Raw genomic sequence first — 13,826 nt, 5'->3', positions numbered from 1 at the left:
TTGAAGCACTTTCAGTCTTTCACATTTGATGCCTTCTTTTCAAAAAGATATCCCCAAAATCTGATAGTGGACCATGTCCATATCTTCCGCAATAATGTGTTATTTGAACTCATAGTATACATATACTTTGTGGGAATAGAGTTTTATATTTATCTTTTCTGCACTGTTCTTAAGGATGTTCACCATATCTCCCAGCAGTAATGGAGGTCCCAAGGAACTAATTCATATCTGTAGACTACACTGGATTATGTGCCTATAGGAGTGATCCTCCTATTCATAGAGTGGATGAGCATCATACCCCGCCTTTTCAAAACCAAACATTTATGATGTTTCCACTGAAATAGTGTTTCTTTTTAGAATACCAACATTTCTGATTATAAAAGCCTGTGGTCACTAGTGTTCCCAAAATGGGCCACACATGTAATTTCATACTGGCAACATACTCTATAAACTCCACGGTACCCCCATTATTTTGCATTGTAAAGTGTGGTTAACTCTTGGAGGCATAACTCATCCCCCTACACCCCCATCCCCAAAAGCTAGGAATTTTAAAATTGGCCACCAGATTCAGGATGATTATGGGAGCTGCAGTGCCCAAAATGGAGAGAACTGGAGCATTCTGACTTGGGTTGTCTCTGAAAGCCCCCAATGTGATTTGCAATGGAATCTCATGTTGACATTCAAGGCCAGACTGGCTGAATAATGAAACAGATGTGCCATGGGAAGGCAGATGGAGGAGGTTAATTATTTTAGCCAACTGATGAGAGGTGATGTCCAAATAATGAGAGGAATAAGAATATTGTGGCCCAGATTACATCAAGAAATCACCCACCCCATAGATTTTATAATCTTGAGCATAATGTATCAGAAAACTGCCCACCACTGTAATTGTGTAAGCTATAGTGCCAACCATGAAAGAAGACAGACCGTGCTGGTCTTGATTATCACCAGAAACTCCCCACCTTCCAACACATACACAGATACACACATAATGTACAATTTGCCGTAGAAGTTAAGGCTCTTTGTAGCAGGCAAAACTCATCAGGAAATGAAGCAACGTCCCAAAATTCCCCATGAACTTTATATGACGATGGGAGATGCGATGCTAAAATAGAAGGGAATTAGAACACTCTGATAACATCCCTCTGCAATTTGCAATGGAAGTAAAAGTTTCCTCACAAGAAGCCAGGAAAATTCCTGCATGACAGAAAAGAAAGGCAGAAAATATCCATTATCTTCCAAAACAAAAAGGTTGAATAGATTCTCTGACCTATCAGAGCCCGGAACCTGTAGTGGTTAAAATGTTAGAATTTATGATTGATTGACATCTAAGAGACCTGGGTTTGAATCCCTAACCTGCCATGCGAACTTGCTGGGTGATCTTGGGCCAGCAATATATTCTCACCCTAACCTACTTCATGGGGTTGAGGATAAAATGGAGAAGAAAATAATATACGCCTCTTCAAGTCCACTTACAGAGAAAGGCATGGGATGACATTTGTTACAAATCTAATTTTGCCTTCGGTTTGATAAAGGATGGCCTGTCTTCCTGTTGCTTAATCAGGTATTGTGGCTGCCCTCTCTGACTCCCAGAGTCCATCAGAAGATAAGCCTACAGTCATCACTGTTGGACCAGAAGATGAATGTCCTATGAACAGGATCCATGGGACCAATGAAGGATTCACAAGACAACACATAAGAATGAAAACAACAGGTTGCAGTATCAGGAATCAAGAACTACTACAATGTATCAATTGATTTTATTTTTATACTACATGACTACTGTAAAGAGCCATTGAATTAATATCACAGCACAATAAGTGTTCCTTTTAAACAATGGGTTCCCGTAGGCAAAAAGAAAGAAATATTTTATTTATACATAATATGAAACCTCAGGAATACTCACAAAATAGACAATTGAAAGAAAATCTAATGGACCATCTGTAGCCCAGTGATTATTTTGAAAGGCATTCTATTGCAGTGGATGAATCATTAGTTCTGGTCATTTAATTTTGGTCATTTAATAAGGTAGTTCTGATCATTTAATTTCGGAACTTGGAGAAGGGAGAGGGCATTCTGACTTACTGACTCACAAGCTGTGTTGTTTCCACAATCTGTAGACATACTGTGTCTTGTAGATTCACAGTTCAAACTTTCCTCTCTCTGCTACTGCAGACTTTTCCTTCTCTCTTGGCAGAAGACATGGAAAAGGATATTTTCCTGCTGCCTTGTGGCTGAAGTGGGCTCTTGGAAAATAGGTCCTTCAGCTTGCAAGTCCTATAGGTTTTGGAAAAATGCATCCAAGAAAAGTTCCTCTCAAAAATATTCTGATCTCTGTTGCTTGCAAGCTAATACATACATGGCTATGCGTTTGAGGATACTGGGCCCATAACCTTAATTGATGGCTAGTTAGCAGAGCCATGTAGCACAACAGAAATAAAGCATCACAGTCTCATGTGTTTTTAGTTTCTTCAAAAAATATACTAGAAAATTAGGGAAGAGATTGCATGGAGAGAAAACAATACCAAGCTCATCTTTCTAGTTCTAACTCCATCTTGTTTGTCAATGACTAGTGTCTTGTGTGTGAATGAGAATAAAGGAGAGGAAGTCTCTCCCCAAAAGCTGCACCCTTGTGTATCTGAATAGCGTGTCCTATCACCAATATATTTGTTAACAGTGTACATCCCTATATAACAAAAGGGAATCTTTATTCAAATACTTTGGGAAAAACATACTGTCTTTTACATTCACAGTTCAAACTTTCTCTCCCTGATAATGCAAACTTTTCCTTCTCTCTTGGGCTCTAGGGAAATAAGTCCTTCAGCTTGCAAGTCCTATAGGTTTTGGAAAAATGCAACCAAAAAAAGTTGCTCTCAAAAGTATTCTGCTCTCTATTGTCTGCAAGCTAATACATACATGTCTACATCTTTGAGGATACTGGGTCCATAACCTTAATTGATGGATATTTAGCAGAGCAATATAGTGCAATAAAAATAAAGCATCACAGGCTCCTGTGTATTTAGTTTCTTTTAAAAGTTTACCAGAAAATTAGGGAAGAAGAAGACGAAGAAGACATTGGATTTATATTCCGCCCTCCACTCAAGAGTCTCAGAGTGGCTCACAATCTCCTTTATCTTCCTCCCCCACAACAGACACCCTGTGAGGTGGGTGGGCTGAGAGGACTCTCACAGCAGCTGCCCTTTCAAGGACAACCTCTGCCAGAGCTATGGCTGTCCCAAGGCCATGCCAGCAGGTGCAAGTGGAGGAGTGGGGAATCAAACCTGGTTCTCCCAGATAAGAGTCCACACACTTAACCACTACACCAAATTGGCTCTCTGGAAGGCATTACATGAAAAAGAAAATAACAAAATCAAGCTTATCTTTCTTGTTCTAATGCCATCTTATTTGTTTGTCAGTGTCTAGTGTCTTGTGTTTAAGAGTGAAAACAAAGGAGAGGAAGTTTTCCCCAAAATATGCAGAATAGCATGTCTTTTCGCCGATATATTGATCAGCCAATAGTCTAAAGGTCACATTAAGAATAGTGCTTCCTCCTGTCTGGCAGAATCATTAGGGTTTCCCATCTTTTTAATTTCATTCTTTTAACAAGTCATTTTAGTCTAGTTGAATAAGTTGACTACTAAACTTTGTTTGGTGGAGAAAGAAAGGATTTGTAGGGGATGCTTTAACAGTTTTTCTGTAGTTAAGGGAAGGTGGCAGATGGGCTTCTTAGAGCCATATGACAGCTTGGTAAAAAGAGATACTTTTCTCTCCCCCTCTCACTTGTCCATTCTGTTATTCTCTCCCTCCCCAACTTTCAGTGGACTGCCTATAATAGATTCAGAGGAGTTATCCGTGTTAGTCCATTGCTGTAAAATAGTAAAGAGTCCAATAGCACCATTAAGACATAAGAAATTTTGTTGTAGCATAAGCTTTTGAGGAACAAAGCTCTTCCATCAAAGAGAAATATGTTTCTACTGGAAGTGCTACTGGACTCATACTATCATGTAGCCGTCTGATCTTCAGGGATTTCACCATCTCATATTTTGATTCTAAACTTTGGTGGAGAAAGAAAGCATTAGCTATCCCAACATCAGACAGAACCCCATCAACAGTAACTAAGAGGTGGGGGGATACAAAAACAGAAGCTTAATATAAAAATAAAACCCCTCTGTACAACCCAGCCAGCCAGCTCCCTGAAGGTTGCTGCCCACTCCCACAGGCAATCATAATTTAAAAAAAAAAAACTTTGGATGCCACTTTACTACACATACATCACGTGACATTCCAGCCTAATTTTGGAAAATGTAGTTTTTAAATTGTAGCTGCATTATAAATACACTGGATGGTGTAAGACTGCTGTGGACAACAAGAACAGAAATCTGAAGTCAAGTTATAAGGTTAACTGCTCTGATACTTTGTAGTAAGTTGTGCATGCAGAAAGGCCAGAGCCTAGCAGGACAGCAGGCAGACATCCACTCCCTTTTGTTCTCAGTGAATTTTTTTTTGTTATGGAAATTATTTTTTCTTTGACAAATTACTCTTGGGAATGAGATTGATAAGGGGAACCGTTGCTTTGCTTCTTGGAAAAAAAATGCTACATTGAAACATTTTCCATAGTGCACCTTTGACTGCCTTGTTCCTCATTGTATAGACAATAGGATTCATCAATGGAGGTATCACAGAATATAGTACAGCAACCACCAGATCCAGTTCTGAGGGGGATGGTGAATTTGGCTTCAAGTAGCCAAAGGTTCCAGTGCTGAGAAAGATGGAGACCACAATAAGGTGAGGTACACATGTTGAGAAAGCTTTGTTCCTTCCTTGTGTGGTAGGGATTCTGAGCACTGATTTGAAAATGTGCACATAGGAAACAATTATGAAACTAAAGCAAGAAAAGGCTATAAATACACTGAAAACAACAAACCCAAATTCAATGAGGTACAAATTGTCACAAGATACTTTCAGTAGCTGTGGGATCTCACAAAAGAACTGGTTGATAACATTGGAGCAGAAGGTGATAGCAAAAGTGCTACCGGTGTGTAAACCTGAGTAAAGAAGACCAGCAAGCCATGCGCTGGCCGCCATCTTGATGCAGACTTTTCTATCCATGACTGTCTCATAGTGCAGTGGGTCACAGATGGTGACATATCTATCATAGGCCATGCCTGTGAGAAGGAACAAGTCTGATATCAAGAAAAAGAACAAGGAATACACTTGTGCGACACATCCAGTATACGAAATCTCCCAGGTATTCAGGAGGGAATTAATCATGGCATTTGGGATGGTGACAGATATGGCTCCCAGATCAATGACAGATAAATTCACCAAGAAAAAGTACATAGGAGTATGTAGCTGCTGGTCCAGGGACACAGCTGAAATGATGAGAAGGTTTGCTGTTACAGCTACCAAGTAAATCACTAATAAAAGAATGAAGTACAGTACATTTTGTTCCCAGCTCTCTGAGAAACCTAGAAGAAGGAAAGTTGTAATAGTGCTTGAATTAGGCATTTCCTTGCATGGACATTTCCTTGATTGCTGTTGAGGGGGAAAAAATGAAAGCTTGATTTAGATTTTACTATGAAGAAAATCATCTCACTGGGTTGGATCCAGCCTTTTAGAGAAGGATGAAACCATGGTTTGGAATCCATAAAGGCAAAGAAAGTGTTTCTTTTCGTTTTGTGTTACCTGGGTCTAGCCCATTGATAAGATACTGCAGGGTTTTTTGCTTCCAAAGATTAAAGAAGATCTCTTCAAACACTTCAAATATTGATTCAGTCTTCACTCCCTTGTCTATGAAGGTGACTTACTGAAGGTGAAATAACTGATGGATAAAAACATTCATTTTGTGAAAACAGAATGTACATCCGTGGAGTGTAGAGAATAGTTTGCAAATAAACAATGGGGAATACCAAAATAACTGGGTAAAATATGTAACTATGTCAGCATGGAAGGAAATGAGGGTCCTGAACAGGATAGTCCAGGTAAGTCAGATCTTATCAGATCTTAAAAGCTAGGCAAGTTTGAATGTGGTTAGTACTTTGATGGGAAACTTCCTTGAAATACTCAGCCAGTTCCATCAGTATCCACCAGGCGCCTAGTAGGGATCAGTCACCAGAGGTCAACGTGACATTCAGGTGCAAACACATATATTTAAAAATAAAAAGATAAAGATAGTCCCCTGTGCAAACACCAGTCATTTTCGACTCTGCTTTCACAATGTTTGCTTTCACAATGTTTTCACAGCAGACTTTTTTACGAGGTGGTTTGCTATTGCCTTCCCCAGTCATCTACACTTCCCCCCGAGCAAGCTGGGTACTCATTTTACCGACCTCAGAAGGATGGAAGGCTGAGTCAACCTGGAGTCAGCTACCTGAACCAGCTTCCACTGGGATCAAACTCAGGTCATGAGCAGAGGGCTCCGACTGCAGTACTGCAGCTTTACCACTCTGCGCCATGGGGATCTCTTATATTTAAAAATACAATTAAAAAAAATACAAATATTTAAAAATACCAAAAGAAAAAGAAAAGAAAGGGAATGAGGAGATACATATATATGTTTGTTGTATGCATACATTCAAGTATCATTTTCAGTGTGCATCATCTCTCCATCAAACTAAGAGATACACACAAGTGAGGTTACCAAGTGTTGCCAAACACAATTCTTCATACCAGTTAGCAGAAAAGCTGGGGAACCATGGTCACTGGTGCAGAAAAAGGAAAGTCTGTTTCTATGGAAACACATGGCAACATAACGGTTTACGTAGTGGGTCAAATGAAATGATAGAAGATTATGTTGGATTAATACTTAACCAGAAAGAAGAGCAGCAGATTATGACTGATTCCTCACTAGCAGTTGAACTGCCCCCAGGTTTCCCCTTTCCTCAGCTCATCTGATCAATTCCCCACCAGTTGCAGTGTGGGTGCATTTTGATCTGCAGCTCCCTCCAATTTCCTTCACAGTTTTGGATCTCCGTGCCAGGGAAGGGCGGGATATAAATTTGATAAAATCAAATAAATAAATAAATAAAAATGAAGAGCAGGTCACTGTGGGAGGAATTAGAGGGAGCCACAGCTTGTGTGCAGCAACTGGTGGGGAACTGATCTCTTGATTCAGAGAAAGGAGAAGTCTGGAGCTGGAGCAACTGCTAGTGAGGAATAGGTCTATGTCTATGTCTTTTTTATCTTGCAAGTTCATACACTGTAGACTTTTCAGAGAAGATGGATGTTGGAAGAAAATAGAAAAGGGTAGATAAGGAGATAAATGAATTTTACCTTTCAGTGAGGCACTTTCAGTCTTTCTCATTTGATGCTATCTTTTCAAAAAGATATCCCCAAAAGCTGAGAGTGGACCACATTTTCTGCAAAAAATTGCTATTTGAATCCATAGTACACATATACTTTGTGGGAAAGGAGTTTTATATATATCTTTTCTGTACTGTTTTTGAAGATGTTCACCATATTTCCCAGCAGAGTTCAGAATTGGAGTTCCCAAGGGAACTAACTCCTATCTTTAGACTGGGGGGGGGGGGGGAAACACACTAGATTATGTGCCTATAGGAGTGATCCTCCTATTCATAGTGAATGGGCATCATACCTCACCCTTTCCACAACCAAACATTTAACATGATGTTTCCATTAACCTGGAGTTAAGCTGAGCTTCCATTGCAAATCATATTAGGGGCTTTTAGAGATAACCCAGGTCGAAATGTTCCATTTCTCTCCATTTTGGGTATTGCAACTTGCATAATCATCCTGAATCCAGCTGTAATATCCTGAATCTGATGGCTGTCAAGTGCCTTGCCAATATACAGTTAAATTGGAAAAACGTAATGCTGTTTTTGATTATTGATCTTCTATGTCTGCTTCATTATTCTTCTTATCATGCCTTTGCTTTCTCAGCCTTGCACCTGGTGTTTAGACTATGTTAGAATTAATTATGTTTCTTATTAATGTACCTTGGGAATATCAGTCTCAACTCTATGTCAAGTGCCCCCCTGTTCACTCAGTAAACAGTCCATTAATTTCAAATGGTTCCATTAATTCAAAGCTTCACCAGAACACACACACACACACACATCACAGATACACACACCATATACCATTTGCCATAAAAGCTAAGACTCTTTGTTTGTAGGTGGCAAAATTCATCAGGAAATGAAGCTAAGAGTCCCAAAATTGACCATGAACTTTAATATGATAGGACATGTAATGCTAACATTGAAAGGAACTGGAATACCCTGACATAGATTAGCTTCAAAACATCCCTCTGCAATTTGCAATGGAAGTAAAAGTGTCCTCACAAGAAGCCAGAATGTTTGGTGCATGCCAGAAAAGGAAGGTAGAAAATATCCACTATCTTCCAAAACAAATAGGTTTAATAGATTCTCTGACCTATCTGAGCCCAGAAGATGCAGTGGTTAAAAAGGTGGTTAGAATTAACATTTGATTAACATATGATTAACATCTAGGATACCTGGGTTTGAATCCCTAATCTGCCATGCAAACCTTGGACCAGTCATGCATTCTCACCTAACCAGCTTCAAGGGGATGAGAATAAAATGGAGGAGAAGAGAATAATGTAAGCCACTTCAGGTCCACGGGTAGAAACGAAAGGGATAACATTTGTTACAAATCTAATTTTGCCTACGGTTTGATAAAGGATGGCCTGTCTTCCTGTTGCTTTATCAGGAATTTTGGCTGCCCTCTCTGACTCCCAGAGTCCATCAGAAAATAAGCCTACAGTCATGGCTTAGTGACTCACAAGCTGTGTTGTTTCCACAGTCTGTAGACATACTGTGTCTTGTAGATTCACAGTTCAAACTTTCCTCTCTGCTAATGTATACTTTTCCTTCTCTCTTGGCAGAAGAGAAGCAAAAGGATATTTTCCTGCTGTCTTGTGTCTGAAGTGGGCTCTAGAAAAGTCAATCTCAAAAATATTCTGCTTTCTGTCACTTGCAAGCTAATACATACATGGCTACATCTTTGAGGATACTGGGCCCATAACCTTAATTGATGGATATTTAGCAGAGCAATGTAGCGCAACATAAATAAAGCACCACAAACCCATGTGTGTTTAGTTTTTTTAAGGTTTACTAGAAAATTAGGGAAGGGATTACATGGGGAAAAAATAACAATGCCAGGCTCATCTTTCTAGCTCTAACTCCATCTTATTTGTTTGTCAGAGACTAGTGTCTAAGAGTAAGAACAAAGGAAAGGAAGTTTCCCCCCAAAAGCTCCACCCTTGTGTATATGCAGAATAGAATGTCCTATTACCAATATATTGATTAGCCAATAGTTACATTAAGAATAATACCTCCTCTCTGGCAAGAGGATTCTACTCTACACCAATTACTCTACACCAAATAAGCTAACTGGCTAATTGGTTCTAAGATAACTCCTAAGGGGTTCTAAGCTGTCTATTTAGCATACAGACACTTCAGCTTAATTCTTTCATGACAGAAGGGATGACACTTGTGAAAACCCCAAGAAGAATGCACAGGCAATTTTTTTCTCATATCATTCCCTCCTATGCTCTTCATAAATGTACTACTGGAGTCTTTGTTTCTGTGCAATGGTAGGCATCATGAAGCAATGGCTTGTGTGTGGGGGGGGGGGGGTTTGGGGTTAAGTTAGTGAATATGACTATGATGTGTGGACCAATGGTGACTTTTGTGTAACTCAATCATGACAGTTCAGAATAACTTGTGTAACTCAATCATGACAGTCCACAATGAGTGTCTTGAAGTGATATTTAACACCATGGCAGGAGCAGTTTCACTGTATCCTGCAGGGGAAGAAGAGAAGATAAAGCTGCCTCTCCTCATGTGCTGAGAACAACTGGACAGTTTGATGGCTTTCCCCTGTGCTGCGAACAGGAGGTTAATTTTGCTCATTTGTGAATGAATGTATTTTGCTTCACCTTCTCATTTGGGGATCTGCCCTGCCTGTCCTTCCTCATCCAACTTCTATAAGCTGCCTGACTCTTCTGGCTCTCAACTGGGAACAAGCAGGCAGTTTCTCTGTCTAGCACACTTGACACATAACAGTGAACACATGTACAGCCTGGGTGCAATGTATACTTGATTGTTTTTTATATATCCATTGAGTAATTCTTGTGTAAGACAACTGAGCATGTGATTCAAATTGCACATTCAGTCTATTTTCATTTAAGTGAATGTTAATTGGCTATTTTTTTTTTGTCAAATAAAGGTACGTGAAGGATGAATAAGTGTTCAAAGTAACACATGGAGAGGGCTGTGAACAGTGACAAAAAAGAGTGGGGGAGGGGTATAATGATTAATTTAACTTAAATTATATCCCCATTTCATAACCATAAGCCTAACCATAGTGACTTTCCTGGCTGACTGTAGAGGGTGTGTCAGTATTTCAATATCACTGGAATAGTTCCTGAAATCACTTCAGAGAATGTTCTTGACATTGAAAAACACTCTTGGCAGAAACAGCAGCTTTTTCTTTGTAACTCACACCCTCAATACACACCATCCTATTGGAGGTGAGAGATGGGGAGATTGCTTTGGTTTATATGGACTTGACCGCTTAAATATTCATTTACTTATTTACTATTGATTTACTTAAGAACATAAGAGAAGCCATGTTAGATCAGGCCAATGGCCCATCCAGTCCAACATTCTGTGTCACACAGCGGCCAAAAATATATACACACACACACACTGTGGCTAAAAGCCACTGATGGACCTCTGCTCCATATTTTTATCTAACCACCTCTTGAAGGTGGCTATGCTTGTGGCTGCCACCACCTCCTGTGGCAGTGAATTCCACATGTTAATCACCCTTTGGGTGAAGAAGTACTTCCTTTTATCCGTTTTAACCTGTCTGCTCAGCAATTTCATCGAATGCCCACGAGTTCTTGTATTGTGAGAAAGGGAGAAAAGTACTTCTTTCTCTACTTTCTCCATCCCATGCATTATCTTGTAAACCTCTATCATGTCACCCCGCAGTCGACGTTTCTCCAAGCTAAAGAGTCGCAAGTGTTTCAACCTTTCTTTATAGGGAAAGTGCTCCAGCCCTTTAATCATTCTAGTTGCCCTTTTCTGGACTTTCTCCAATGCTATAATATGCTTTTTGAGGTGCGGCGACCAGAACTGCACACGGTACTCCAAATGAGACCGCACCATCGATTTATACAGGGGCATTATGATACTGGCTGATTTGTTTTCAATTCCCTTCCTAATAATTCCCAGCATGGTGCTGGCCTTTTTTATTGCAAACGCACACTGTCTTGACATTTTCAGTAAATTATCTACCACGACCCCAACATCTCTCTCATGGTCAGTCTCTGCCAGTTCACACCCCATCAACTTGTATTTGTAGTTGGGATTCTTGGCCCCAATGTGCATTACTTTGCACTTGGCCACATTGAACCGCATCTGCCACGTTGATGCCCGCTCACCCAGCCTCAACAGATCCCTTTGGAGTTCCTCACAATCCTCTCTGGTTCTCACCACCCTGAACAATTTAGTGTCATCCGCAAATTTGGCCACTTCACTGCTCACTCCCAACTCTAAATCATTTATGAACAAGTTAAAGAGCATGGGACCCAGTACCGAGCCCTGCGGCACCCCACTGCTTACCATCCTCCATTGCGAAGACTGCCCATTTATACTCACTCTCTGCTTCCTATTACTCAGCCAGTTTTTGATCCACAAGAGGACCTGTCCTTTTACTCCATGACTCTCAAGCTTTCTAAGGAGCCTTTGATGAGGAACTTTATCAAAAGCTTTCTGGAAGTCAAGGTAAACAACATCTATTGGGTCTCCTTTGTCCACATGTTTGTTCACCCCCTCAAAGAAATGTAGCAGGTTAGTGAGGCAAGATCTTCCCCTACAGAACCCATGCTGAGTCTTCCTCAATAACCCGTGTTCATCAATGTGCCTACTCATTCTGTCCTTGATAATGGTTTCTACCAACTTTCCCGGTATTGAAGTCAGACTGACTGGCCTGTAATTTCCCGGATCTCCTCTGGAACCCTTTTTAAAGATGGGGGTGACATTTGCTACCTTCCAGTCCTCAGGAACGGAGGCAGATTTCAATGAAAGATTACAGATTTTTGTAATTACTTCATTTATAGCCTGCATTTCTCACACATGAGATCAAGAGTGGCTTACAAACTTCTCCATTTTATTCTCACAACCCTGTATGGTAGTTTTAGATGAAAGTGCGTAAATGATCCAGAGTTACCCAGCAAGCTTTATGGAAGAGTGAGGATTCAAACCTGGGTGTCCCAGATCCTAGTCCAACACTCTGGCTCTCTCCTTTGTTTATATCCCATGTTTCACCTTAAAGAGAAGCCAAAGTAGCTTATAGCACATTTTATCCTCACAACCCCCCTTTGTGGTAGGTTTAAAAGCAGCGAGTCAGTTGGAACAGAGGAGGTGGAGTGAGAATAGTCTTGATTTTTTGCCTTAGAGGAAAGAGGAAGAGAGCAGGGGGAAAAGGCCCTTGCCAGCCTTAGGATGCCCTGCTCCACTTGCCCACTTGTTGAAGATCTGCCCTTTATTTCATTCTCCTTGAAAACTTAAACAATCTCTCTTTGGCTGCATTAGTCTGTTGCTGTAAAATAGCGAAGAGTCTAGTAGCATATTTAAGACATAACCATTTATTATTAATATTATTATTTACATTTCATGAATCGCCCTATTCTGGCTAGTGCCAGGCTCAGGACAATGTACAACATTTACAACATTACATCACATCACGGGTGGAGGGAATCCCCCATGGAGCGGGTGGAGAGGAAAAAAAGTTCCAGCATGGCAACCATTGCTGTTCTTAAACAAAGGCTTGGTGGAACATCTCTGCCTTACAGGCCCTGCAAAACTGTAAAAGATCCCACAGGGCCCTGATGTCTTCTGGCAGAGCATTCCACCAAGTCAGGGACAAGACTGAAAAAGCTCTGGACTTTGTTGAAGACAGCTGGACCTCTTTTGTAGCATAACCTTTTGAGAGACAAAGCTCTTGCATCTGATGAAGAGAGCTATGTTTCTTGAAAGCTTATGCTACAATAAAATTTGTTACTCTTAAAAGTACTAATGGAGTCATTCCTATTATGAAGCAGTGTGAACTTTAGGGATTTCACCATCTTGTATTTGCAGGCCCAGCTCTGCCACTAGGCAAACCAGGCAATTGCCTAGAGAACCAGCCTTCTGGGTCACTGAATTGGGCTTTTTATTTTTCCCACAATTCATCTGTTTTTGAAAACTGGTTAGTGCAGGGTGGGTGGGGACCAGAAGTTAGCCTTGCTTAGGTTTCCAGACAGTCTAGGACCAGCCCTGCGTAGTTTGATCACTAAACTTGGTTTGGTGGAGAAAGAAAGCATTAGCTATCTCAACATCCCCAGCATCCACTCAGACAGAACCCCACCAGCAGCAGCTAAGAGAAGAGGGGACACAAAAGCAGAAGTTTATTTTTTTAAAAAATACCTCTGTACAACCTAGCCAGACAGCTCCATGCAGGCTGCTGCCATCTCCCACTGCTCATAGGGCAATCACAATTTACAAAAAAACAACTGAATGCCACACTGCTACACACACACATTACAAGCAATGTTCCAATCCAGTTCTGGGAAGTGTGGCTTTTGAATTGGAGCCACGGTATAAGTACACTGGATGGTGAAAGATGGGTGGGGATGACAAGAACAGAAATCCGAAGTCAAGTTTAAAAGGTTAACTGCTTTGATACTTTGCAGTAAGTTGTGAGTGCAGAAAGGGCCAGAACCTAGCATGACAGCAGGCAAACATCTATTCCCTTCCTTTCTCAGTGAATTTTTGGCTATGGAAATCCTGGACAAA

The 13,826-nt window shown here is 40.6% G+C and overlaps 1 pseudogene; it reads right to left on the bottom strand.

Annotated features, from left to right (window-relative positions):
• Positions 1 to 4,594: 4,594 nt before the first annotated feature.
• LOC132583404 (olfactory receptor 14C36-like) lies at positions 4,595 to 5,163 on the bottom strand (annotated as a pseudogene).
• Between the last annotated feature and the right edge of the window lie 8,663 nt (positions 5,164 to 13,826).

Source organism: Heteronotia binoei, chromosome 15 (assembly GCF_032191835.1).
Source record: "Heteronotia binoei isolate CCM8104 ecotype False Entrance Well chromosome 15, APGP_CSIRO_Hbin_v1, whole genome shotgun sequence".
Taxonomy (NCBI): Eukaryota; Metazoa; Chordata; class Lepidosauria; order Squamata; family Gekkonidae; genus Heteronotia; species Heteronotia binoei.
Note: the sequence above shows the minus strand (reverse complement) of the source record. Positions and strands in the feature narration are given on the sequence as shown.